Source organism: Crocodylus siamensis, chromosome 6, assembly GCF_052110815.1.
Source record: "Crocodylus siamensis isolate JL-2025a chromosome 6, ASM5211081v1, whole genome shotgun sequence".
NCBI lineage: Eukaryota > Metazoa > Chordata > Crocodylia > Crocodylidae > Crocodylus > Crocodylus siamensis.
In genome coordinates this window covers 45,631,105-45,658,332 of record NC_143400.1, presented here as the reverse complement: position 1 = coordinate 45,658,332, position 27,228 = coordinate 45,631,105, and the positions used below count along the sequence as shown (strand labels likewise).

Below are 27,228 nucleotides of genomic sequence, written 5' to 3'. Positions count from 1 at the left end.
ATGAGAAGGACCCATCCACCACCACCCTCTGGGCGCGGCCCCTCAGCCAGTTGGCGACCCATTTGACTGTGTGGGTGTCTACACCACAGCCCCCCAGTTTCTTGATGAGAAGGGGGTGAGAGACAGTGTCAAAGGCCTTCCGGAAGTCCAGGAAGACTATGTCCACTGCTACCCCTGCATCTAATGATCTGGTGATCTGATCGTAAAAGGCCACCAGGTTGGTCTGACAAGACCTGCCACTGATGAACCTGTGTTGGTTGCCCCTAAGCATGCAGTCCCCTGCTGGCCCCTCCTGGATGTGTGCCAGCATAATTTTCTCGAACAGCTTGCCTAGGATCGAGGTGAGAATAACCGGCCTATAGTTTCCCGGGTCTCCTTCCTGCCTTTTTTGAAGATGGGGAGCACGTTGGCCCTCTTCCAGTCCTCCGGTACCTCACCAGAGCACCACGAGTACTCATAAAGCCGTGCCAGGGGACTTGCAATGACCTTGGCCAGTTCCTTTAGAACTTTAGGGTGGAGATCATCCGGGCCGGCTGACTTGAAAATGTCCAGCCCCTCCAGAAGCTCCCTAACTAAATCCTTGCTAACCCGTGGCCCAGGTGTGCCTCCCCCGGGGCCCGAGGGGGGCCCAGCAAGGAGGTGGCTGTTCTGGTCCCTTCTTAGGAAGATGGAGGCAAAGAAATCATTAAACATGTTAGCTTTGCCGTCTGGTGTGACGACCAAGTTTCCCATGGCATCCTGCAAGGGCCCCACATTACCTGGGACCTTCTTTTTACCCCCTACGTATTTAAAAAAGGACTTCTTATTGTCCTTAATCTGGGAAGCTAGCCCCAGTTCCATCTCTGCCTTGGCCTTCCTAACTACCCCCCTACATCTCCAAGCAACTACAGAATAGCCCCCTGGTGATGACCCCTTCTTTTCATTGGGTGTAAGCCTCTTTTTTAGCAAGGAGACTTTCCCGGATGCTTTTGGTGAGCCACGGAGGCTTGTGTGCTCTCCTGCTCCCTTTGATCCTGGTTGGGATTACCTTCCTTTGGGCTTGGAGGATCGCCTCCTTAAGGAGCGACCACTCTCCTTGGACACCTGGCTCCCCTCCCCTCCGGGACCTCAGCGCTTCTCCAACTATCCTCCTTAACTCGCTGAAGTCTGCCCTCCTAAAATCTAGGGCCGCTGCCTTACTGCATGCCTTTGCCACCTTGCACTGGATGGTGAATTCCAGCAGCTGACGATTGCTGTCGCCCAGGCGGTCGAGCACCCGCAGCCCCCTCACCAGGTCATCACCCGTGGCCAGCACCAGGTCCAACAAGGCATCCCCCCGGTGGGGCCGTGCACCTCCTGGGTTAGATGGAGGTCCTGCACTCTGGCCAAGAACCTACGTGAGCGTTCAGACCTGGCTGACTTGCTCTTCCCAGCAGATGTCCGGGAAGTTCAGGTCCCCCATGACTACCACATCCTTAGCCTTCACTACCTCTGTGAGCTGACCCAAGAATTCCTGGTCAAGCTCTTCTCCCTGTTTGGGAGGTCTGTAGTAGACTCCCACCGTTAAGTCCCTTTCCCCTCAACTGCCTTGTACTCTAACCCAAAGCACTTCAGAGTGCCCCTCCCCTGACTCCTTGCTAATTAACGAGGATGTGTATTCCTCCTTAATGTAGAGTGCCACACCCCCACCTCTCTTTCCTATCCTGTCCCTCCTGTACAGCCTATAGCCCTTGAGATTGACCGCCCAATCATGCGTTTCGTCCCACCACATTTCTGTAATCCCCACTATGTCCGGGCTGGAGTCAGCCAGCAGGAGGGTGAGCTCCTCCTGCTTGTTGCCCATACTACGAGCGTTTGTGTAGAGGCATTTGAGGCCTCCTGTGGATGTGTGTACTGACCCCCTAGTCTCAGCGTTACCCTGGCCCCTCTCTCTTACCTGTTTGATTGCTTTGCTCGTCTGGCTGGGCTGGGCTGTAGTTGTGGGTGCTGTTTGGTCTGGCAGTCTGATGTTTCCTCCGCCCTCATCTTCCCCTTCCCCCGATGAGCCTAGTTTAAAGCCCGCTGGAGGAAGTCTGCCAACCTAGAAGAGAACACACCCTTACCTTTAGGGGAAAGGTGGAGCCCGTCCCACCCCAGCATGTCTCTTGTTGTGATGTGCTGGTTGTGGCTGAGGAAGCCAAAGCCCTCCTCGAAGCACCATTCCTGTAGCCGCCAGTTGGTCTCCGCGATGCACGTTTCATGCCGTCTGCCTCGTCCACTCACTGGCAGGATAGAAGAGAAAACCACCTGTACGCCCATCTCCTTCAGCACGCACCCCAGAGCTTGGTAGTCCTCCATCAGGCGATCAGGGCTCCTCCTGTCCGCATCGTTAGTGCCCACATGGACTAGGACCATGGGGTAATAATCGGTGGGCTGGATTACTGTCTGGAGCATCCCTTTCACATCCTGAATCCTCGCTCCAGGTAGGCAGTATACCTCGCGTGCCGAGGGGTCCCGGCAACAGATAGGGCCCTCCGTACCTCTCAGGATGGAGTCACCAATGATGATCACACGACGCTTCTTCCTCCTGGCCTTCTTGCCTCCTTCAGCTTGCACGGGACGCGGTGTGCGTGGAGTTGCCTCCTCCCCAGTTTTGTCCTCTCCGTCTTTCTCCTCCAGGACTGCCAGAGCTTCGTACCTGTTCTCCAGCCGGACTGGAGGAACTGGTGCTGCCGTGTCTCGAGCAGCCCTGGCACAGGAGGTGACCGTTTGCCACTTAGCAGTGGAGGGCTCATCTTGAGGTGCATCCTCCTTGGTCATACAACCCTGCAGGGAAAGAAAATAGCTGTCAATTTCTTCCTCTGCCTCCCTGATTCCCCTCAGGGATTTCCTTGCAGGGGAACTCACCCTGACTGTGGACCACGCTTCCGGCTCCATCAGTCTCTCCTCGGACAGAGCCAGGCTGCAGGATGCCGGTATCTACTACTGTGCTGTGAGGGACACAGTAAGGGAGGCAGAGGCACCAGCTGCACAGAAACTCACAGACTGACTTCTGCTGCTGCCTGCTCCTGGGGGACTTGTCTGCCTTGCCCTGGCTGGTGCTGGGCTGTCTTACACCATTTGGGCACCACCCAGCTCTGGAGGAGCTCACAGGGATTGGCACTAGTACCTCACCTGGCCCATGTGCTCTCACAATCATGGTACGTGTCCACCACCCTCCCAGATGGACTTTTCTGTGCTGCAGCTCAGCCCAGGCTCTGCAGCCAGGTAGGTAATTGCAGGCGGTGGGGATCCCAGGTCTGCAGGCCCTCCCCAGTCCTCACAGGCTGGGATGCTCCCAGAAGCTGACAAGAACCTGACAACTCCCCATAGATCCAGCCTCTCTGCTCTGCCTGGTGCAAATCCCTGCTGTCCACCGCTTTCTTCCAGGGGCCCTTCACTGCCTCCTCCCACAAAGCTGTGTGGAGTAGTAGGTATGCTGGAGGGCAGGGCTGGGATTCAGAGGGACCTTGACAAGCTGGAGGACTGGACCAAAAGAAATCTCATGAGGTTCAACCAGGACAAGTTTAGAGTCCTCCATTTAGGTTGGAAGTATCCCATGCACTGGTAAAACCTGGGGACCAACTGGCTCAGCAGCTGCTCTGCAAAAAAGGACTTGGGGGTTACAGTGGATGATAAACTGAATTGGAGCCAACAGTGTGCTCTCATTGCCAAGAAGGCTGCATTACCAGGAGCACTGCCAGTAGATCAAGTGCCCCCCTGTTTGGCATGGGTGACACCAGATCTGGAGTCGTGTGTTCAGTTTCGGGCTCCCCACCATAGAAATGATGAGGACAAATAGGAGAAACTGCAGGGGATGGCAATGAAAATGGTTTGGGGGCTGGTACACATGAGTGGTGAGGAGAGGCCGAGGGAACTGGGCTTATTTAGTCTAGAGGAGACAGGGGAGATTTACCTGATGTCTTCAACTCCCTGAAGGAGGGTTCAAAAGAGGATGGAGCTGGACTGTTCTCAGTGGTGGCAGATGACAGAACAAGGAGCAATGATCTCAAGTTGCAGCAGGGGAAGTGTAGGTGCGATATTAGGAAGATATTTCTTACTAGGAGGGGAGTAAAGCACTGATACCCAGAGAGGTGGTACTGTCTTCACCCTTGGAGGTTTTTAAGATCTGGGTCAAGCGAGCCTTGTCTGGGATGATGTAGTTGTGGGTGGTCCTGTTTGGAGCAGGGGGTTGGACTAGATGTGACCCCCTGGGGTCCCTTCCAGCCCTCACTGTCTGTGACTCTAGGATTCCTGTGGCCACCAAGGGACACCCAAAGGCTGGAAAACAACAACTCTCTCCTGAGTGTGGTCCGGTCTCCCTTCCACCCCCTGGGCAAGGAAATAGGCAGGGGAAACATGTGACATGGAGCGGGAGACTGAGGGCAGAGACACAATGCACCCTAGTATCAGGACAGGTTGCCTTGCTACAGCCAAGTGTGGAGGGTACACAAGGGCCAAGTCCTGTTACTTCCATGCAGCTAAACATCAGCCCTGCAACCAGGCAAGGGGCATTTCTGGCACTTGTACTCAGCTCACCCATGCATCGTGGATGCACTGTGTAGCGTCCTGCACATGCTTGGTGGGCTGCACCCTGGCTATGATGAATATTCATACATACGACCATACATCCACATAAATATGGCTTCACACACAGGAGGCCTCAACCCCGCATCTCCCAGGCTGCCTAGGAACTAGGGTGAACATCTGTCCCTAACTGGGTAGGACAGTCCCAAAATGTGAACATCAAGTTCTGGTGCTGGGCTGAATGACTCCAGGACAACATGTATCCAAGATGCCTGTGAACAAAGTCATCCCAGTCATCTCCTTGTGCAGTGATGTGGGTTTTCCTTTCGTTGTGGAAAAACACGGGATAGTAGGTTTTCCCTTGCAGCCTGGCTGAGCTCCAACCTGCAAGGAGCTGCTTGAGGCTGGGGAAAGCCTATGTAGGGGGTGCCACGTGCATGCTCACACATGCATATGGATGGGAACACAGCCAGGCAGGGGTGGACAGATGCTCTTTACAGGTAGCTCTATGGGGGAAGAAGGAGGAAGCATGGGGGGGCAGACTGAGCCCCCCATAGTGTGAGAGGGAGGGGGCCTGGGGCTGCGGGAGCAGCCCAAGCAGGCCGCTGTATGGGGTCCAGGGTTGGCATGGGAATGTGCGGCTACAGGCCCAACTGGGAAGTGGGAGAGAGCCATGGGCAGCTTGTCTTGGGGGCAGTGGGGAGGGCTTTCCATTGCTACGTGCACTCCCTGGGAGTGAACATGGGGGGCATATGCTCCCCCCCAGAGTTGTGGGCAGAGTGGATGTGGGCTGCCCGTGTGGGGTTCCCCACCCTGTTATGTCCACCCCAACCGGGGCCACCACAGGACAACGCATAGTAACTGGTATGTGAGGGCAGAGAGGATCAGTGATGTTGCCATTTCCACCATCACTATGGTGGCTGCATTGCCTTGGCAAGGCATCCCCTGCCTATCTGGCAGCAGTGGAGGTGGCAGCTGCAGCGTTGAGATGTGCCCTCCAACTTTCTGCTGCCACCTGCTCCTGCGGATGTGTCTGCTTTGCCCTGTTCAGTGCTGAAGGGGATGCTGCACCCACTGGGGACCTGCTGTGGCTCCAGTGGGGCCCTTGTCAGGTGTCCCCATGGGCTGGCCAGGCCCAAGTATTCCCATCATTAATGTGTTACCTGGGTGCCCCAGACTGAGCAAGCACCTCCCGTCCAAGCAACAGGATTCACCTGGGAGAAAGGGGCAGACATGCACAGGCAGAGAAAACAGCAGCTGGAATCAGGAAGAGCCAAGAGCTTAGTAAGGCCAGGGCCAAACCAGATCTGGGGAGCTAGTGTCTGTCCCAGCTGCTGAGCAGGGTGATGCCCCTAGGGCTGCTGGCTGGGGTCAGCCTCTCTGCCTGCCACAGTGAGGAGGCACAGCCTGGAGGTAGCTGGCAGGATCTTTCTGCTGCCTCAACTCCTCCAGGACATTGCTGCCACCCTGGCTCCCCTCCCACATCGCCACTCTTCAAGCCAACAGGGGCACAGCAGCTCCTCCCGACAGGACTCATTCAGCCCCAGCTCCTCTGACACCAACTTGTCCCCAGCAGCTGGCTCAGGGGTCTCAACTGCTAGTGCCTGGGCTCAGGCTGCTTCATCCAATGCATTTTTTCTCCACTGCAACAGACTCAGGCCTTGATGGAAAATGCCAGCTTCGAGCTTATACTTGGTTACTAACTCCTGAAAAATAATGTAGCAATACTTTTGTGGCAAAGAATAGAGACAGAGCACAGCAGGGAAGGAAATGTTTGACAGTATGGGTTCCTGTGCAAGTCTCTTGTGAATCATGTCTGTGCATCTAACAGCGGTGACATGGCGTGACACCCTGAAAGGATAACAAGGTACTCAGGATGCTGCAACACCCTGGTTGGGGATGACTTCTGTAGATGGACTTGCACCCAAAGGCACCATTTCAATTTGAGGCACATGGACCACATCCAGTCCCAGACCAGGATGACCTGGGGACTGAGGTGTTCACTGTCCCATACAAGCTCACTTCCCTCTGGATTCTGGGGTGGCTCCACTGGATCCAGGGGCAACTCAACTGACCCCTCTAGGACTTTCCACTGCAACCTTTGTGCCGCTACAAATACAGGTGATTTGCAAGGAAGCTGCACAGACACAGAGAAGGGGTTACCTGCCCTTTGACTCCATAAACTTAACTCACAAGATGTGAACGTGGTACATGGAGCCCACAACCTGCTGGACATGAGCAACAGTGAAGGTGGCAGTGAAAGACCACTCACCATTGCCATGACAGCACATGAAGCCCAGAGAGGCTCACACCTGCGTGCATGAGATCAGAGTACCACCAATGCCAGTGACCCTGTGACAGTAGAGACTGGACCAGGGAAGTAATGGCAGATCATCTCAGCAGCAGAGCCCAGGGTGCAGCAAGGTGAGGAGCTACACCAGTCCGTGGCCATCTGATTTGCGAGAAACATCTTCCTGACCTCCAGGAGGTGAACGTGATTCCCAGCCAGGAACTGGGGACTTTGCCTGAGCTCACTGCAGCACCCCATGGCCACCCAGTCCTGCCTGCAGCCCTGGCACTGAAGGGAAGGGGACCCCACCCCACCCCATCCCCCAAAGCTGCCCCAGGAACAAAAACCCAATTTGAAGTCTGTTGGGGACTTGTGGAGAGAAGTCTGCTGATCACTGCTGGAAGAGGAGTCCACTGGCAGATAGACAGACAGAAGGAGAGCAGGGAAGCCTCATGTCTATGCTACAGATAGGGAGGTAGACACGCAGTTTGGCTCTACCTGGCAGATTTCAGGAGAGTGGGAGCCAAGCCCTGGCCCCATCATGCAGCCTCCTCCTCCTCTGCGGTGAGTAAGATTCACCAACTGTGCTGCCGTGCTCCAGGGTGCTGGTTTCCCTGCCTCACTCTCTGCCTCTTCTCCCCCAGGGGCACCGAGATGGGCCCCGGCCTGGGTCTTCCAGCCACCCCGGTTCACGGCGCTGGAAAGAGGATGGCTCCATGGCGCTTGCAACCACAACACCACATCCCACAACACAATGTTGTGGTACTGGAGGGGGAGGGGGCAAACTTTTGACAATGAGGTCTCACCTACAGGGGAACTCACCTTGGCTGCGGGACAAGGCCTCCTGTTCCAGTTGGTGCCAGGCTGCATGATACAGGTGTCTATTACTGCATTGTGGACACTCAGTGATGGGGTCGGAGGCACCAGCTGCACAGAAAACCCGAGTCTGACTTCCTGCTGCCACCTGCTGGGGGCTGTCACACCTTCTAGGCCCTTCCCAGCTGAGGAGGAGCTCACAGGGGTTGGCTCCAGCTGCTGACCGGGCCCATGGGCTCTCACAGTCATGGTACATGCCCAGATACATCCCAGGCAAGCATTTTCCTTTCCTTTGCATGCTGGGCAAGCATCCCGTGCAGCTCAGCCCAGGCCCTGCAGCTAGGCAGGCGATTGCAGGCAGTGGGGATCCCACGACTGCAGGATCTCCCCATGCCTCTAAGCCTGGGATGCTCCCAGGAGCTGAGAAAAGCCAGATGACTTCTGCCCCCAGCACCAGCCGCCCTGCTTTGACCGGTGGAAATCTCTGCTGCTTTCCTTGCCTACTGTGGGCAACAATGTCCTCTCATGCCTGGAGAGCAGGGACTCTCCCCTGAGCTCAGTGCTGAACACGCTGTGGTCCCATCGCCCTCCCACCACCTGGGAATGGCAGAGCCCCGGCTCAGAGTGCCAGGAAGGGCGAGGAGCCTCTCCAGGTCCTGCCAGCCTGCGCTGGGGGAAACACCTTCCTGATCCGCAGCACATGAACACGGTGCCACAGCCAGGCACCGAGGGTGTCTCTGCCCTATTGCAGAGTAACCTCTGGCCCTTCCTCATCCTGTCTGCAGCTCCGGTGTCGAGGAGGAAGAGGGACCCTCCCCACTGCCTGCCTCCACCCCAGGCACCTGCAGCCCAGGGCTGCCCCAGAGCCCAGAGCCTCCTCGAAGGGCGCAGGGCCTTGTGGAGGGACACAGGAGGTGTGAACACTGGGGGAACAGGAGCCGATTGACAGGTGACAGACAGACAGAGAAGGAGCTCACTCCAGGGACAGGGAGAGGGCAGGGAAGCCCAGTGCCTCTTGGATGGCTGAGGAGGTGGACACACAGACTGGCTCCACCAGGCAGACTGCGGAGCGGGAGCCAAGCCCTGGCCCTGCCATGCAGGGTCCCTGCAGCCTCCTCCTCCTCCTCTGCGGTGAGTAGCATCCCCCACCTGCGCTGCCCTGCTCCAGGGGGCTGGTTTCCCTGCTTCACTCTCTGCTTTCCTACCCCAGGGACAGCAAGTCGGGCCCTGGCCCAGGTGTCCCAGCCACCCCGGCTCACGGTGCTGGAAGGACGACAGCTCCACATCCCCTGCAACCACAGCTTCACCCCACATCAGACGATGCACTGGTACCCGCAGCCCGCACAGGGTCAGGGATCCCTGATCTTCCTGGGGAGCGGGTACGATGGGGCCTCACCCGCGGGGGAACTCACCATGGCAGTGCACCCGGCCTCCCGCTCCAGCACCCTCTCCCGGGACGGTGCCAGGCTGCAGGATGCTGGCATCTACTACTGCGCCACAGTGGACACAGTGACAGGGGCAGAGGCACCAGCTGCATCAAAACCCCCGGCCTGACTTCCTGCCACGTGCACCCAGGGCACAGGCTGCTGGCTGCCGCCCTTGCTCCCCTCCCACATGGCCACTCCTCATCACCTGCAGGGGCACCGTGGGTCCTGCAGAAGGGGCTCATCCAGCTGACACCAAGCTGTGCCCAGCACCTGGCTCAGGAGTCTCTGCCACTTGCAAGAGGAGCGGGTGACCAGGCTCAGGCTGCTCCCTCCAGAGAAGTGTTTGTCAAATACGCTAGGCTCCAGGGCCTCTCAGAAATGGCCAGGTCTGAGCTTCCACTTGTTATTTTCACTCCAGAAAAGGACAGGAGCAATTCTCCTGTGGTGAGATATGGAGGGAGCACAGCAGGGCAGGATGAATTTCACATCACTGCTTGCTATTGGAAATCTCTTAATTTGTCTCGATGGTCATGGTTGTGTAGATAAGAGTGCTGCCCTTGTAGCATAGCCTTGATACAAGCTGAAGGCAAGCAGGGTGCTGGGGCACATTGTTGGGAACCAGTGCTTTGCATAGGAGAGGCCCAACCCGGAGTTGGTCCTGAGGTTTGCCCACTGCCCGCACTGCTCCTGGATCACCGCTGCCCTGGCTCCCCTCCCAGATGGCCCTCTGCTTCCTTAGGGGCCCCAATGCCTTTGTGAACCCAGCGCTCGTCCTCCTCACTCCCACATCCCGCAGCCCCACAGGGTGGGAGGAAGTATCAATTATGGATGCTCAGGTGCTCTGGCAGTGTATCTCGGGCAGCGCAGTAGCTTCCTAAGGGCTCCTCTGCCCCAGGGACCTGGTACGGCTTGAACTTGCAGAAGTTGTAGGGAATCTGGTTGCGGGGAATAGAAATGGCAAGGGGGATGGGTATGTGGCTTCTTGGGAGAGACTGAGGGAACTGGCCTTATTCAGCCTGCAGAAAAGAAGACTGGGGTTGGGGGGTGGATTTAACAGGAGCCTTCAACTCCCTGAAAGTGGCTGGAGCTAGTCACTAGAGCAAGGAGGAATGGTCTCATGTTGTGGGAAGGGAAGTTTGAGCTGGGCCTGGGCCCAGGTCTTCCAGCCGCCTCGGCTCATGGTGCTGGAAGGACGATGGCTCCACCTCGCCTGCAGCCAGAACGCCACAACCCACTATATAATGTTGTGGTACCGGCAGCTCCTGGAGTGCCGGGGGGGACCCAGATTTTTCTGGGGAATGGGCATAAGGTCTCACCCGTGGGGGAACTCACCTAAGCTGTGGCCAAGGCCTCCTGCTCCGACAGTCTCTCCCAGGACGGTGCCAGGATTTTTAATAGGAGCCGTCAACCACCTGAAGTGGGGTTCAGAAGAGGCTGGAGCTGGCCTGTTCTCAATGATGGAAGGTGACAGAACAAGGATCAATGGGATCTAGCTGCAGTGGGGGATTTGAGGTTAGATATTTGGAAAGACTTTTTGACTAGAAGAGTTGTGAAACACTGGAATAGGTTACCCAGCGAGGCTGTGAAGACTCTACCATTGGAGGTTTTTAAGATCAGGCTAGATAAATCCTTGGCTGGGATGATCTTTTTGGGGTTGGCCCTGCTTGGATCTGGGCGTTGGACAATATGTGACCACCTAATCTCCCATCCAACCCTTATTGTATATGATCCTATGATCTTCACCAGCAATGAAAGCTGTAAAGCTCCATGGTGTGCAAATGCTTGTAATGTGTAGTGCATAATGCTTAAAAAGGGATATTAAATGCTTATGTTGTAAAAGGGTGCTTGCACTGGCATCAGTATAGGAAGGAATAAGCATAGGGGGACAGTATAACTGCCTGGGTAAGAAATCAGATATGAGGCAGCACAGATAGACTGTCCACTCCAGAAAAGGTAAACAAAAGCTCTTTGCAAAGCGGGTAGGTGCTGGTGGGAAGGGGAGTGGAGGGAGTGCAACTTGGTGCTTCAGGGATGCACAGTAAATGCCTGCCTGGACCTGTAGGTATCTGAACTCCATCAGGACCAGGAATTTGCCAGGGAACTGGCTGAGGCGCTACGTGCTCGGTGCATGGTTGTCATGGGAGACTTCAGCTACCTGGACACCTCATGGGAAGATCACTCGGCCAAATCCAATTGGTCGCAAAGCTTCCTCACGTGTGTGGACGAGCTCTACCTGACTCAAGGAGTCTATGAATTGACAAGAGGTAAAGCCTTGCTGGACCTGGTACTGGCCAAAGGGGATGACCTGGTCAGTGACCTCAGAATTGATGGAAAGCTGGGTGATAGTGACCATGAGCCGATCACCTTTACTATCCATCGCAAAGATGGCAAGTCAGAAATCCTTGTTTTCAAGAAGGCCTTTGACTTTAAGAAGGCCTTTGACACCGTATCCCATACCATCCTTCTAAATAAACTGAGGAGATTCGCCTTGGATGATTATACGGTAGACTGAGTAGCAAACTGTCTCAGGGGTCGCACTCAGAGAGTGGTGGTAGATGGGTTGGTGTCAACCTGGAAAGCTGGGTGCAGTGGAGCTCCTCAGAACTCAGTTCTGGGGCTGGTGGTGTTCAACATCTTCATCAGCGATCCGGATGAAGGGGTGGGAAGCATCCTGTCCAAATTTGTGGATGACACAAAAATATGGGGTGAAGCTAACATGTGGAGAGGAGGAACCAGATCCAGGCTGACCTAGACAGGCCGGGGAAGTGGGCAGAGAGCAACAGGATGCAATTCAATAAGGACAAGTGCAAGGCACTGCAATTAGGGAGAAAGAACTGCCACAAGACCTATAGGCTGGGGGGCGACCTTCTCAGCACCACTGAGGCAGAAAGAAATCTTAGAGTCACTGTTGACTCCAGGATGAACATGAGTTGTCAGTATGATGAAGTAGTTGGCAGAGCCAATTGCACCTTGTCGTGCTTTTGTTGGGCCTTCACAAACAGGTCCAGGGAGGTGATTCTCCCTCTCTACGCGGCACTGGTCAGGCCGCAGCTGGAGTACTGTATCCAGTTCTGGACACCGCAGTACAAGTGGGATGAGGACAACCTGGAGAGGGTCCAAAGAAGAGCCACTCATTTAATTGGAGGCCTGCAGGGAAGGCCCTATGAGGAAAGGCTAAGGGACATTAACCTCTTCAGCCTCTCCAAGAGAAGGCTGAGACGGGACCCTGTGGCAGCGCAGAAATTCATAAGGGGAGAGCAACATGAAATAGGCCATGGTCTGTTTACCAGGGCACCCCCTAGAACAATGAGGAACAGTGGGCATAAGCTACTGGAGACTAAGTTTAGACTGGACATTAGGATAACATTCTTCACGGTCAGGATTTCCAGGATCTGGAACGGGCTTCCAAGGGAGGTGGTGCTCGCCCTATCCTTGGGGGTCTTCAAGGAAGACTGCATAGGCACTTGGCAGGGATCACATGATCCCAGGTTTGGTGACCCTTTTCTTGCCTGCCTCGGGCAGGGGGTCGGACTAGATGGCCCACCGAGGTCCCTTCTGACCCTAGAATCTATGAATCTATAAACTGCAGGAAAGCTGACTTTGACAAGCTCAGGAGGCTTGTTGTCGCGGGCCTAAGGGACCACAGCTCAACAGGAAGAGGAGTCCCAGAGGAGTGGTTGCTCCTCAAGGGAGCAATCCTGATAGCACAAGGGATGGCCATCCCGTCTCAGAGGAAGGATAGCAAAAGGGCACAGCAACTCCCTTGCCTCAGGAGGGAACTTGAGGACCTCCTATGCCTGAAAAGAAAGACTTATAAAGGTTGGAAAGCTGGAAGTACCACCAAGGAGGAGTACTCAGCACTGGTCTGTAGCTGCAGGGAGAGGATCATCAAAGCCAATGCTGCAACCGAGCTCCATCTGGCTTTGGAAAAAAAGCAAGGGTAACACTGGACCTCTGCTGAACCACATTGGACAGCTGATAACCGATCCCCAAGTAAAGACCAATCTGCTTAATGGGTGATTCGCATCAGTCTTTCATCAGTCCAACGGGACCACCCTGCCTAGCAAGACGCAGGATGGCCAGGGTGAGGGCATATTTATACCTAGCATCAGTGTTGATCTAGTAAAGGATCACCTTGAGAAGCTGGACACCTTCAAGGCAGCTGGTCCTGACAGATTACACTCTGGAGTACTCAAGGAGCTGGCAGGTGTCATAACCCAACCATTTGCGAGAATATTCGAAAACTCTTGGTGCTCAGGTGAAGTACCTGAAGACTGGAAGAAGGCCAATGAACCCATTTTCAAGACGGGGAGAAAGTAGATCCCAGGAATTACAGGCCAATCAGCTTGACCTCAATCCCCGGTAAGATTCTGGAGAAAATTATCAAGGAGACCCTTCTGGATAAGCTGGTTGAGGGCAACATCCTGAGGGACAGCCAGCACAGCCTGACCAATATCATCTCCTTCTATGACCAGGTGACCTATCATCTGGACGAGGGAGAAGAGATTGACGTCACATATCTGGACGTTAAAAAAGCTTTTGATATGGTGTCCCATGACCTCCTCATGGATAAAATTGGCCAACTGTGGCCTCAGCTACAGCACAGTCTGATGGCTGGGTGATTGGCTCCGCAGTTGGACCCAGAGAGTAGTGGTCGATGGTAAGTGAATCATCATGGTGCTCCGTGACCAGTGGCATCCCCCACGGCTCTGTCCTTGGACACGTCCTCTTTAACTTCTTTATCAATGATGTGGACATTGGTGTAGGAGGGGAATGGCTAAGTTTGCTGATGACACTAAAACAAAACTCTGTCTTGCATCTACAGATGCTTCTCAAGTAAATCTCAGGATGTCATCCTACCACTGTACTCGGCCTTGGTGAGGCTGCAGCTGGAGTATTGCATCCAATTCTGGCCTCCACAATTCATGAAGGATGTTAGAGAAGCTTGAGAGTCCAGAGGAGGGCCACACACATGATCAGAGGGCAAGAGAGTAGTCCTTATGAAGAGAGGCTGGGAGCCATGGGCCTCTTCAGCCTGGAAAAGCGCAGGCTCAGGGGGGGCCTGGTGGCTGCTTATAAGTACATAAGGGGTGTGCATCAGGATCTGGGAGACTGTCTGTTCACCAGAGCACCCCAAAGAAAAACAAGAACCAATGGTCATAAACTCCTCCAAGACCGTTTCAGGCTGGACATAAATAGATTTCCTAGATTTCACAGAAAAAATGTCTTTACTGGCTGAGCCCGTAACACCTGGAATTGACTCCCTCCAGAAGTGGTGCAGGCACCTACTCCGGACTCATTCAAGAAATGCTTGGATGCTTATCTTGCTGGGATCCTTTGACCCTAGCTAACTTCCTGCTCGTGGGGCAGGGGGCTGGACTTCATAATCTTCAAGGTCCCTTCCAGCCCTAATGTCTATGAAATTTATGAAGGAGTCCTACCAGGGGGACAAGGGGTCCCAAAGGTCTTGGTGCAGCTCTTTGGACTGTGTAGCCAGTGGGGTGAAGTGTCCCGGGGTAAGGGCTGGGGTGCAGGCAGTAGTTACCTGAGGCACAGATGATGTCCAGACCAAGCTCTCAAGGAGTATGGGTGGATCTAAAAGGGTCCAGCATCAGAGCTGGAGACACAAGCACTAGCCAGAGGCAGGGCATCAGAGAATAACAGAAGTGCAGAACCAGCCAGGAGCCAAGACAAGTCAGGAGTCTAGCCACAAGCAGGAATCAAAGCCAGAGCCAGGACTGATATCAGGAGGCATGAGTCAATGGCAGAAACACACAGAGATCAGGAGCATGGACCTCTTTGCCCAGACAAGGACACCACAGAACAGGCCCGGAGCAGATGGAGCCAGTTCTGATTGCCTTGTGCAATGCAGGGCACTGCTCAGTCCGTCAGCTTAGTTATTAAACAATAAGCTTACCTCTAAGTCAAGCTTATCCAAGGCCACAGACCCCAGCTAAATAGCACCTTCCAAGTTCCCAAAGTCTCAGGAGAACAAAGATGTTTGAATAACACCAGTCAGACTACTTGTTGATAAACCACATATAAATACTGGATATTAACAGGTTGGGGTTTGAAGAGACCACAGCAAATTCAGCACAATATGCTGCCATGCTGCATACCACCCTCCTCCTCCCTCTCGTGTCCCCCTACCCCATATAGATGTGAATCGGTATGGAGCTGTTGCTAGATGGGTATAGGGACCAATGCTTCTCGTGCTTTGGCTACAATCGATAAAAAATTAGATTGTAGCCCTGTTGCTTTTCTCTTGACCTGACTTGGGGGATCGTAAACATTTACCTGCGAAGGGGGAACAGCTGAGCATTGCGAAGGGTGCGTGAATCCTGAGTTGGGGCACGAACATTGGAGCTGTCTCTTAATACTGTCTAAGCTTGCAGAAGGGTCCTGAACACAGATGGGCTGTAGGCTCAGTCCCTGAAAGACTGAATGAACACGGGTTTTTGGTGACACCAGAAGAGAATGGGAATCCGCGGTGCCACCGCTAGAGGGACCCCCGAGGCCCTGGGATGGGAGGCTGCTTTGAGGCAGAAGGCGGAGGTGGGATGAAGGCTGCACACAGAGCCCCAGCCCCTGGGGACAGACACGCTGCTGTTGCGCTGAGGGCAGGATGGCCCTGCTTCTGCTGGCCTCCTTGGCGGGATTTGCAGAGCTTGGTGAGGGGCAAGCAGAGCCGAGGGGGAACTGTGATCTCAGCAAGGCGCAAGGGGAGAGCTCAGTGAGCTGAGCAAGGGAGCACTGGGGTCACCAGGCTACAGCTGGTTAGCAGAAAAGGGCAGGGGACAGGGGATGCGGGGGAGATGAAAAGAAGGAGGGAGATAAGGGTGCAAAATAGGCAGCATGCAGGGCCTTCAGTCTGTCGAGGGATACAGCTATGTGAATAAATGAATGGGGGATGGACAAACAGACACACAAGCTAATGTGGAAGGGCTGATACAGACACACAGATATGATGGTCAAACAGATGAGTCGAGGGATGAGACACAGCACATGGAAGAGGGCACTGATGCATGGATGTCGCACACTGTGAGATGAATGATGGGTGAACACTGAGACACTACTCAGGGAGAGACAGACAGGAGAGCTGTCTGACAAGGGATCTCTGCCTTTCCAGCCCGTGCTCAGCAGGACTCCGTCTCCCAGGCCCCCTCGGCGCTGGTGATCCCAGCAGGGCACACGGCCACCTTGTCCTGCAGTTTCTCCACCAGCAGCAGCTACCCATACCTCTTCTGGTACCGGCAGAGCCCAAACCGGTCCCTGGAGATGCTGATGCAGCTCCACAAAGCTCAGTGGAGGAAGCAGGCGGGGAGGCTGTCTGCGGAGCTGCATGTTGGGAACTCCTCGGGGTGGCTGGCGATCCAGGGCACCACCCTGCAGGACAGTGGTGGATATCTCTGCGCACTGAGTCGCACAGAGGGCCCTGGCGGCTGCTGCACCGTACAGAAAGGTGTGGGCGGCTCTGTGCTGGGCTCATCCCCCTCTTTCCTCTGCACTGCACAGCAGGAGGGGAAGAAGGAAATGGAGAGACAGTCAGATGGAGGGACAGGCAGCTGCATGTTGCCATGACCCAGCTGACACGGGTGAGCAATCCCCCTCCTTGCTGGCTACCTTGGGCTGCTCAGAAAGTCCCGCGGGATTGCTGTGTGGTGAGACAGAGCCTGGAGCTGGGCAAGGTTGTGCAGAAGGGCTGGTGGCCTTGAAGCAGTGTTGGCACCCTTTACAGCCTCATGGCCCCTCTGTACCTTTCCTGGGTTTTGTGGCATCTCATAGCATCCCCTAGCCCCTCCTCATCCTGTCTGCAGCTCCGTTGTTGAGGAGGAGGAGGACCCTCCCCACCGCCTGCCTCCAGCCCAGGCACCAGCAGCCCAGGGCTGCCCCAGAGCCCAGAGCCACCCCGAAGGGCGCAGGGCCTTGTGGAGGGACACAGGAGGTGTGAACGCTGGGGAACAGGAGCCGATGGGCAGGTGACAAACAGACAGAGAAGGAGCTCACTCCAGGGACAGCGAGAGGGCAGGAAGCCCAGCGCCTCCTGGACAGCTGAGGAGGTGGACACACAGATTGGCTGCACCAGACAGACTGCGGAGCGGGAGCCAAGCCCTGGGCCTGCCATGCAGGGTCCCTGCAGCCTCCTCCTCCTCCTCTGCGGTGAGTAGCATCCCCCACCTGCGCTGCCCTGCTCCAGGGGGCTGGTTTCCCTGCCTCACTCTCTGCTTTCCTCCCCCAGGGGCAGCAAGTCAGGCCCTGGCCCAGGTGTCCCAGCCACCCCGGCTCACGGCACTGGAAGGACGACAGCTCCACATCCCCTGCAACCACAGCTTCACCCCACATCAGACGATGCACTGGTATTGGCAAGCCACGCAGGGTCGGGGATCCCTGATCTTCCTGGGGAGCGGGTACGATGGGGCCTCACCCGCGGGGGAACTCACCATGGCAGTGCACCCGGCCTCCCGCTCCAGCACCCTCTCCCGGGACGGTGCCAGGCTGCAGGATGCTGGCATCTACTACTGCGCCACAGTGGACACAGTGACAGGGGCAGAGGCACCAGCTGCATCAAAACCCCCGGCCTGACTTCCTGCCACGTGCACCCAGGGCACAGGCTGTTGGCTGCTGCCCTGGCTCCCCTCCCACCTGGCCACTCCGCATCAACTGCAGGGGCACCGTGGGTCCTGCGAAGGGGCTCATCCAGCCCCACCTCCACCTGACACAAACCTGTACCCAGCAGCTGGTTCCAGGGTCTCAGCTGCTTGCAAGAGGAGCGGGTGCCCAGGCTCAGGCTGCTCCCTCTAGAGAAGTGTTTGTCAAATACGCTAGGCTCCAGGGCCCCTCAGAAATGGCCAGGTCTGAGCTTCCACTTGTTATTTTCACTCCAGAAAAGGACAGGAGCAATTCTCCTGTGGTGAGGTATGCAGGGAGCAGAGCTGGGCGGGATGATTTTCACACCATGGCTTGCTATCGGAAATCTCTGAGTTCGTCTTGATGGTCATGGTTGTGCAGATGAGAGTGCTGCCCTTGTGGCGTACCCTTGATAGAAGCTGAAGGGAAGCAGGGTGCTGGGGCTTGTTGTTGGGAACCAGTGCTCTGCATGGGAGAGACCCAACCCAGATTTGGTCCCAAGGTTTGCTCCACTGCCCGCACTGCTCCTGGATCACCGCTGCCCTGGCTCCCCTCCCAGATGGCCCTCTGCTTCCTTAGGGGCCCCAATGCCTTTGTGAACCCAGCGCTCGTCCTCCTCACTCCCACATCCCGCAGCCCCACAGGGTGGGAGGAACTATTAATTATGGATGCTCAGGTGCTCTGGCAGCGCAGTAGCTTTGTAATGGCTCCTCTGCCCCAGGGACATGGGATTGCTTGAACTTGGGAAAGTTGTAGAGAGTCTGGGAGAGGGCAATGGAAATGGCAAGGGGGATGGGTATCTGGCTTCTCGGGAGAGACTGAGGGAACCGGGCTTATTCAGCCTGCGGAAAAGAAGACTGGGGGCAGGGTGGGGTTAATAGGAGCCTTCAACTCCCGGAAGTGGGGTTCACAAGGGGAAGGAGCTGAACTTCTCTCAGTGGTGGAAGGAGAGAGAACAAGGAATAATGGGCTCAAATTGCAGAAAGGGAAGTTGAGGTTACATATCAGGCAAACTTTCTGACTAAAAGGGTTGTGAAACACTGGAATAGGTTACCCAGTGAGACTGTGAAGACTCCACCGTTTGAGGTTTTTAAGATCAGGCTAGATAAATCCTTAGCTGGGCTGATCTATTTGGGGATGACCCTCGGTGTTGGACTATATGTGACCACCCCATCTCCCTTCCAACCCTCATTGTCTATGATCCTCTTATATGCACCAATGATGAAAGCTGTAAAGCTCCATGTTGTGCAAATGCTTGTAGTGTGTAGTGCATAATACTGAAAAAGGGATATGACATGCTTATGGTGTATCAGGGTGCTTGCACTGGCATCAGTAAGGGAAGTAATAAGTACGGGGGGGCGAGGGCAGTATAACTGCCAGGGTGGGGTTTGAAGAGACCACAGCAAATTCACCACAACATGCTGCCATGCTGCATGCCACCCTCCTCCTCCCTCTTGTGTCCCCCTACCCCATATAGATGTGAATCGGTATGGAGCTGTTGCTAGATGGGTATAGGGACCAATGCTTCTCGTGCTTTGGCTACAATCGATAAAATTTGAATTGTAGTCCTGTCGCTTTTCTCTTGACCTGACTTGGGGGATGGTAACCGCTTACCTGTGAAGAGGGAACAGCTGAGCATTGCGAAGGGTGTGTGAATCCTGAGTTGGGGCACGAACATTGGAGCTGTCTCTTAATACTGTCTAAGCTTGCAGAAGGGTCCTGAACACAGATGGGCTGTAGGCTCAGTCCCTGAAAGACTGAATGAACACGGGTTTTTGGTGACACCAGAAGAGAATGGGAATCCGCGGTGCCACCGCTAGAGGGACCCCCGAGGCCCTGGGATGGGAGGCTGCTTTGAGGCAGAAGGCGGAGGTGGGATGAAGGCTGCACACAGAGCCCCAGCCCCTGGGGACAGACACGCTGCTGTTGCGCTGAGGGCAGGATGGCCCTGCTTCTGCTGGCCTCCTTGGCGGGATTTGCAGAGCTTGGTGAGGGGCAAGCAGAGCCGAGGGGGAACTGTGATCTCAGCAAGGCGCAAGGGGAGAGCTCAGTGAGCTGAGCAAGGGAGTACTGGGGTCACCAGGGTGCAGGGGGCAGGCAGGGAAGGGCAGGGGGACGGGGCATGCAGGGGGGCTGCAAAGGAGGAGGATGAGAAGGGTGCAGGATGGGCAGCGTGCAGATCTGGACTTGGCCAGAGTCTTGCTATGGGCGGGGGACGTCCAGCAGGGCGTGCTCCCCAGGGTAATTGTCTCTGATATGTCCTCCATAGGAGGTCTATATTGAGCAGATTCTTTTTGGTATTGGGTGGTGGAACCGGAGCGTGCTCCATCCACTCCATGCATTGACCTGGTATTGCAGTGCTTCCAGGACCGGTGCAAAAAAACAGAAAAAAAAAAAAAAAGCATCTATCTGCAGAGAAGCAGCTATGTGAATGAATGACAGGGACGAATGAACAGACACCTGAGCTAGTGCTGAAGGGCTGATGCAGACACACAGACGTGGTGGTCAGACAGGTGGGCTGAGGGATGAGACACAGCGCAGGGAAGAGGGCACTGATGCATGGATGCCGCACACTGTGAGATGAATGATGGGTGAACACTGAGACACTACTCAGGGAGAGACAGACAGGAGAGCTGTCTGACAAGGGATCTCTGCCTTTCCAGCCCGTGCTCAGCAGGACTCCGTCTCCCAGGCCCCCTCGGCGTTGGTGATCCCAGCAGGGCACACGGCCACCTTGTCCTGCAGTTTCTCCACCAGTGACAGCCAGCCATACCTCTTCTGGTACCGGCAGAGCCCAAACCGGCGCCTGGAGATGCTGATGCAGCTCCACAAAGCTGAGTGGAGGAAGCAGGCGGGGAGGCTTTCTGCGGAGCTGCATGTTGGGAACTCCTCGGGGTGGCTGGCGATCCAGGGCACCACGCTGCAGGACAGTGCTGGGTATCTCTGCGCACTGAGTCGCACAGAGGGCCCTGGCGGCTGCTGCACCGTACAGAAAGGTGTGGGCGGCTCTGTGCTGGGCTCATCCCCCTCTTTCCTCTGCACTGCACAGCAGGAGGGGAAGAAGGAAATGGAGAGACAGTCAGATGGAGGGACAGGCAGCTGCATGTTGCCATGACCCAGCTGACACGGGTGAGCAATCCCCCTCCTTGCTGGCTACCTTGGGCTGCTCAGAAAGTCCCGCGGGATTGCTGTGTGGTGAGACAGAGCCTGGAGCTGGGCAAGGTTGTGCAGAAGGGCTGGTGGCCTTGAAGCAGTGTTGGCACCCTTTACAGCCTCACGGCCCCTCTGTACCTTTCCTGGGTTTTGTGGCATCTCATAGCGTCCCCTAGCCCCTCCTCATCCTGTCTGCAGCTCCGGTGTCGAGGAGGAAGAGGACCCTCCCCACCGCCTGCCTCCAGCCCAGGCACCTGCAGCCCAGGGCTGCCCCAGAGCCCAGAGCCTCCCCGAAGGGCGCAGGGGCTTGTGGAGGGACACAGGAGGTGTGAACGCTGGGGGAACAGGAGCCGATGGGCAGGTGACAGACAGACAGAGAAGGAGCTCACTCCAGGGACAGCGAGAGGGCAGGGAGCCCAGCGCCTCCTGGACGGCTGAGGAGGTGGACACACAGATTGGCTCCACCAGACAGACTGCGGAGCGGGAGCCAAGCCCTGGCCCTGCCATGCAGGGTCCCTGCAGCCTCCTCCTCCTCCTCTGCGGTGAGTAGCGTCCCCTACCTGCGCTGCCCTGCTCCAGGGGGCTGGTTTCCCTGCTTCACTCTCTGCTTTCCTCCCCCAGGGGCAGCGAGATGGGCCCTGGCCCAGGTGTCCCAGCCACCCCGGCTCACGGCGCTGGAAGGAGGACAGCTCCACATCCCCTGCAACCACAACATCTCCCCACATCGGAGCACGTACTGGTATTGGCAGCCCGCACAGGTTCAGGGATCCCTGATTTTCCTGGCGAGCGGGTACGATTGGGCCTCACCCGCGGGGGAACTCACCATGGCAGTGCACCCAGCCTCCCGCTCCAGCACCCTCTCCCGGGACGGTGCCAGGCTGCAGGATGCTGGCATCTACTACTGCGCCACAGTGGACAGGGGCAGAGGCACCAGCTGAATCAAAACCCCCGGCCCGTCTTCCTGCCACATGCACCCAGGACACAGGCTGCTGGCTTCCGCCCTGGCTCCCCTTCCACATGGCCACTCCGCATCACCTCCAGGGGCACTGTGGGTCCTGCGAAGGGGCTCATCCAGCCTCAGCTCCAGGTGACACCAGGCTGTGCCCAGCAGCTGGCTCTGGGGTCTCAGCAGCTTGCTAGAGGAGCGGGTGCCCAGGCTCAGGCTGCTCGCTCTAGAGAAGTGTTTGTCAAATACGCTAGGCTCAGGGCCCCTCAGAAATGGCCAGGTCTGAGCTTCCACTTGTTTTTTTTCACTCCGGAAAAGGACAGGAGCAATTCTCCTGTGGTGAGGTATGGAGGGAGCACAGCGGGGCGGGATGATTTTCACACCAGGGCTTGCTATTGGCAATCTCTGAGTTCGTCTTGATGGTCGTGGCTGTGCAGATAACAGTGCTGCCCTTGTGGCGTACACCTGAAACAAGCTGAAGGGAAGCAGGGTGCGGGCGACGTTGTTGGGAACCAGTGCTCTGGAGCAGGGAGGCCCAACCTGGAGTAGTTCCTGAGGATCGCCCCACTGCCCGCACTGCTCCTGGATCACCGGTGCCACTGGCTGCCGTCCTGGCTGCCCTGTCACATGCCCCTGCTTCCTTAGGGGCCCCAATGCCTTTGTGAACCCAGCCCTCAGTCTCCTCACTCCCACATGCCACAGCCCCAGAGGCTGGGGGGAAGTATTAATTATGGATGCTCAGGTGCTCAGGCAGCGCATCTCTGACAGCGCATTAGCCTCCTAAGGGTTGCTCTGCCCCAGGGACATGGGATTGCTTGAACTTGGAGAAGTTGTAGAAAGTCTGGGAGAGGGAAATAGAAATGTTTAGGGGGATGGGTACGTAGCTTCTCAGGACAGACTGAAGGAACTGGGCTTATTCAGCCTGCAGAAAAAGAGGCTGGGGTGGGGCAGTTGGGAGGGATATTCAGCATTTAACAGGAGCCTTTATCTCCCTGATGAGAGCTTCGACAGTGGCTGGAGCTAGTCACTAGAGCAGTCTCAGCAGTGGCAGGTGAGAAAACAAGGAGGAACGGTCTCAGGCTGTGGGAAGGGAAGTTCACGGCGCTGCAAGGAGGACGGCTGCACTTCGCCTGCAACCAGAACGCCACACCCCACTATACAGTGTTGTGGTACTGGCAGCCCCTGGAGCGCCGGGGGGCAGACTTTTCTGGGGAGCGGGCACAATGAGGTCTCACCTGCAGGGGAACTCACCTTGGCTGCGGGACAAGGCCTCCCGCTCCGACAGTCTCTCCCAGGTTGGTGCCAGGCTGCATGATGCAGGTGTCTACTACTGCGTTGTGGACACTCAGTGATGGGGTCGGAGGCACCAGCTGCACAGAAAACATGAGACTGACTTCCTGCTGCCACGTGCTGGGGGCTGTCACACCTTCTGGGCCCTTCCCAGCTGAGGAGGAGCTCACAGGGGTTGGCTCCAGCAGCTGACCTGGTCCATGCGCTCTCACAGTCATGGTACATGCCCACGTCCCTCGCTGGCAGGCATTTGCATGTTGCAGCTCAGCCCTGGCCCCTCCTCATCCTGTCTGCAGCTCCGGTGTCGAGGAGGAAGAGGACCCTCCCCACCGCCTGCCTCCAGCCCAGGCACCAGCAGCCCAGGGCTGCCCCAGAGCCCAGAGCCTCCCCGAAGGGCGCAGGGGCTTGTGGAGGGACACAGGAGGTGTGAACGCTGGGGGAACAGGAGCCGATGGGCAGGTGACAGACAGACAGAGAAGGAGCTCACTCCAGGGACAGCGAGAGGGCAGGGAGCCCAGCGCCTCCTGGACGGCTGAGGAGGTGGACACACAGATTGGCTTCACCAGACAGACTGCGGAGCGGGAGCCAAGCCCTGGCCCTGCCATGCAGGGTCCCTGCAGCCTCCTCCTCCTCCTCTGCGGTGAGTAGCATCCCCTACCTGCGCTGCCCTGCTCCAGGGGGCTGGTTTCCCTGCCTCACTCTCTGCCTCTCCTCCCCCAGGGGCAGCAAGATGGGCCCTGGCCCAGGTGTCCCAGCCACCCCGAGTCGTGGCGCTGGAAGGAGGACAGCTCCACATCCCCTGCAACCACAGCTTCACCCCACATAAGAGGATGTACTGGTACCGGCAGCCCACACAGGGTTGGGGGTCCCTGATCTTCCTGGGGAGCGGGTACGATGGGGCCTCACCCGCGGGGGAACTCACCATGGCAGTGCACCCGGCCTCCCGCTCCAGCACCCTCTCCCGGGACGGTGCCAGGCTGCAGGATGCTGGCATCTACTACTGCGCCACAGAGGACACAGTGACAGGGGCAGAGGCACCAGCTGCATCAAAACCCCCGGCCTGACTTCCTGCCACGTGCACCCAGGGCACAGGCTGCTGGCTGCTGCCCTGGCTCCCCTCCCACCTGGCCACTCCGCATCACCTCCAGGGGCACCGTGGGTCCTGCAGAAGGGGCTCATCCAGCTGACACCAAGCTGTGCCCAGCAGCTGGCTCCGGGGTCTCAGCAGCTTGCAAGAGGAGCGGGTGCCCAGGCTCAGGCTGCTCCTCTCTAGAGAAGTGTTTGTCAAATACGCTAGGCTCCAGGGCCCCTCAGAAATGGCCAGGTCTGAGCTTCCACTTGTTATTTTCACTCCAGAAAAGGACAGGAGCAATTCTCCTGTGGTGACGTATGGAGGGAGCACAGCTGGGCGGGATGATTTTCACACCAGGGCTTGCTATCGGAAATCTCTGAGTTCGTCTTGATGGTCATGGTTGTGCAGATAAGAGTGCTGCCCTTCTGGCGTACCCTTGATAGAAGCTGAAGGGAAGCAGGGTGCTGGGGCATGTTGTTGGGAACCAGTGCTCTGCATGGGAGAGACCCAACCCAGATTTGGTCCCAAGGTTTGCTCCACTGCCCGCACTGCTCCTGGATCACCGCTGCCCTGGCTCTCCTCCCAGATGGCCCTCTGCTTCCTTAGGGGCCCCAATGCCTTTGTGAACCCAGCGCTCGTCCTCCTCACTCCCACATCCCGCAGCCCCACAGGGTGGGAGGAAGTATCAATTATGGATGCTCAGGTGCTCTGGCAGTGCATCTCTGGCAGCACAGTAGCTTCCTAAGGGCTCCTCTGCCCCAGGGACCTGGTACGGCTTGAACTTGCAGAAGTTGTAGGGAATCTGGTTGCGGGGAATAGAAATGGCAAGGGGGATGGGTATCTTGGCTTCTCGGGAGAGACTGAGGGAACTGAAAGTGGCTTATTCAGCCTGTGGGAAAAGAAGACTGCTGGGGCAGGCTCCACCTCGCCTGCAGGGTTAATAGGAGCCTTCAACTCCCGGAAGTGGGGTTCACAAAGCCGTCAACCACCTGAAGTGGGGAAGGAGCTGAACTTCTCTCAGTGGTGGAAGGAGAGAGAACAAGGAATAATGGGATCAAATTGCAGAAAGGGAAGTTGAGGTTACATATGGAAAGGCAAACTTTCTGACTAGAAGGGTTGTGAAACACTGGAATAGGTTACCCAGCGAGGCTGTGAAGACTCCACCGTTGGAGGTTTTTAAGATCAGGCTAGATAAATCCTTGGCTGGGATGATCTATTTGGGGTTGGCCCTGCTTGGATCTGGGCGTTGGACAATATGTGACCACCTAATCTCCCATCCAACCCTTATTGTATATGATCCTATGATCTTCACCAGCAATGAAAGCTGTAAAGCTCCATGGTGTGCAAATGCTTGTAATGTGTAGTGCATAATGCTTAAAAAGGGATATTAAATGCTTATGTTGTAAAAGGGTGCTTGCACTGGCAACAGTATAGGAAGGAATAAGCACAGGGGGACAGTATAACTGCCTGGGTAAGAAATCAAATATGAGGCAGCAGAGATAGACTGTCCACTCCAGAAAAGGTAAACAAAAGCTCTTTGCAAAGGGGGTAGGTGATTCATAGATTCATAGATTCATAGATGCTAGGGTCGGAAGGGACCTCAATAGATCATCGAGTCTGACCCCCTGCATAAGCAGGAAAGAGTGCTGGGCCTACATTACCCCAGCTAGATACACATCTAGCCTTCGCTTGAAGACCCCCAGGGTAGGGGAGAGCACCACCTCCCTTGGGAGCCCGTTCCAGACCTTGGCCACTTGAACTGTGAAGAAGTTCCTCCTAATATCCAATCTAAATCTGCTCTCTTCTAGCTTGTGGCCATTATTTCTTGTAAGCCCCGGGGGGCCTTGGTGAATAAATACTCACCAATTCCCTTCTGTGCCCCCCTGACGAACTTATAGGCAGCCACCAGGTCGCCTCTCAACCTTCTCTTGCGGAGGCTGAAAAGGTCCAGTTTCTCTAGTCTCTCCTCGTAGGGCTTGGCCTGCAGGCCCTTAACCATACGAGTGGCCCTTCTCTGGACCCTCTCCAGATTATCCGCATCCTTCGTGAAGTGCGGCGCCCAGAATTGCACGCAGTACTCCAGCTGCGGTCTGACCAGTGCCCGATGGAGGAGAAGTATCACCTCCTTGGACCTATTTGTCATGCATCTGCTGATGCACGATAAAGTGCCATTGGCTTTTCTGATGGTTTCGTCACACTGCCGACTCATGTTCATCTTGGAGTCCACTAGGACTCCAAGATCCCTTTCCACTTCCGTGCCACCCAGCAGGTCATTTCCTAGGCTGTAGGTGTGCTGGACATTTTTCCTCCCTAGATGCAGCACTTTGCATTTCTCCTTGTTGAACTGCATTCTGTTGTTTTCTGCCCACTTGTCTAACCTGTCCAGGTCTGCTTGCAGCTGCTCCCTGCCCTCCGGCGTGTCCACTTCGCCCCATAGCTTAGTGTCATCTGCAAACTTGGACAGAGTACATTTCACTCCCTCATCCAAGTCGCTGATGAAGACATTAAAGAGTATCGGTCCAAGGACCGAGCCCTGCGGGACCCCACTGCCCACACCCCTCCAGGTCGAAACCGACCCATCCACCACGACTCTCTGGGTGCGACCCTCCAGCCAATTCTCCACCCACCGGCCTGTGCAGTCATCCAAGTCACAGCCCCTTAACTTGTTCACCAGTATGGGGTGGGATACCGTATCAAAGGCCTTCCTGAAGTCCAAGTATACGACATCCACCCCTCCTCCTGCGTCGAGGCGTTTTGTGACCTGGTCATAAAAAGAGACTAGATTGGTCAGGCACGATCTGCCTGCCACCAACCCATACTGGTTTCCCCTCAGGATAACTTGCCCTGCCGGGCTCTCACAAACGTGAGCCTTGATAATTTTTTCAAAGACTTTGCCAAGGATGGAGGTGAGACTAACTGGCCTATAGTTGCCCGGGTCCTCCTTCCTCCCCTTCTTGAAAATGGGAACCACATTGGCCCTTTTCCAGTCCTCCGGGACTTGACCCGTGCGCCACGAGCGTTCAAATATTCCCGCCAGTGGCTCTGCAATGATGTCGGCCAGTGCCTTCAGTACCCTCGGATG

General features: G+C 56.2%; 1 non-coding gene across 1 annotated transcript; it reads left to right on the top strand.

Annotated features, from left to right (window-relative positions):
* Nucleotides 1-19,883: 19,883 nt before the first annotated feature.
* On the top strand, nucleotides 19,884-20,068 carry LOC149862565 (U2 spliceosomal RNA). The gene has a single exon (XR_016443401.1). It is a non-coding gene; the product is annotated as a U2 spliceosomal RNA (small nuclear RNA).
* Nucleotides 20,069-27,228: the final 7,160 nt, after the last annotated feature.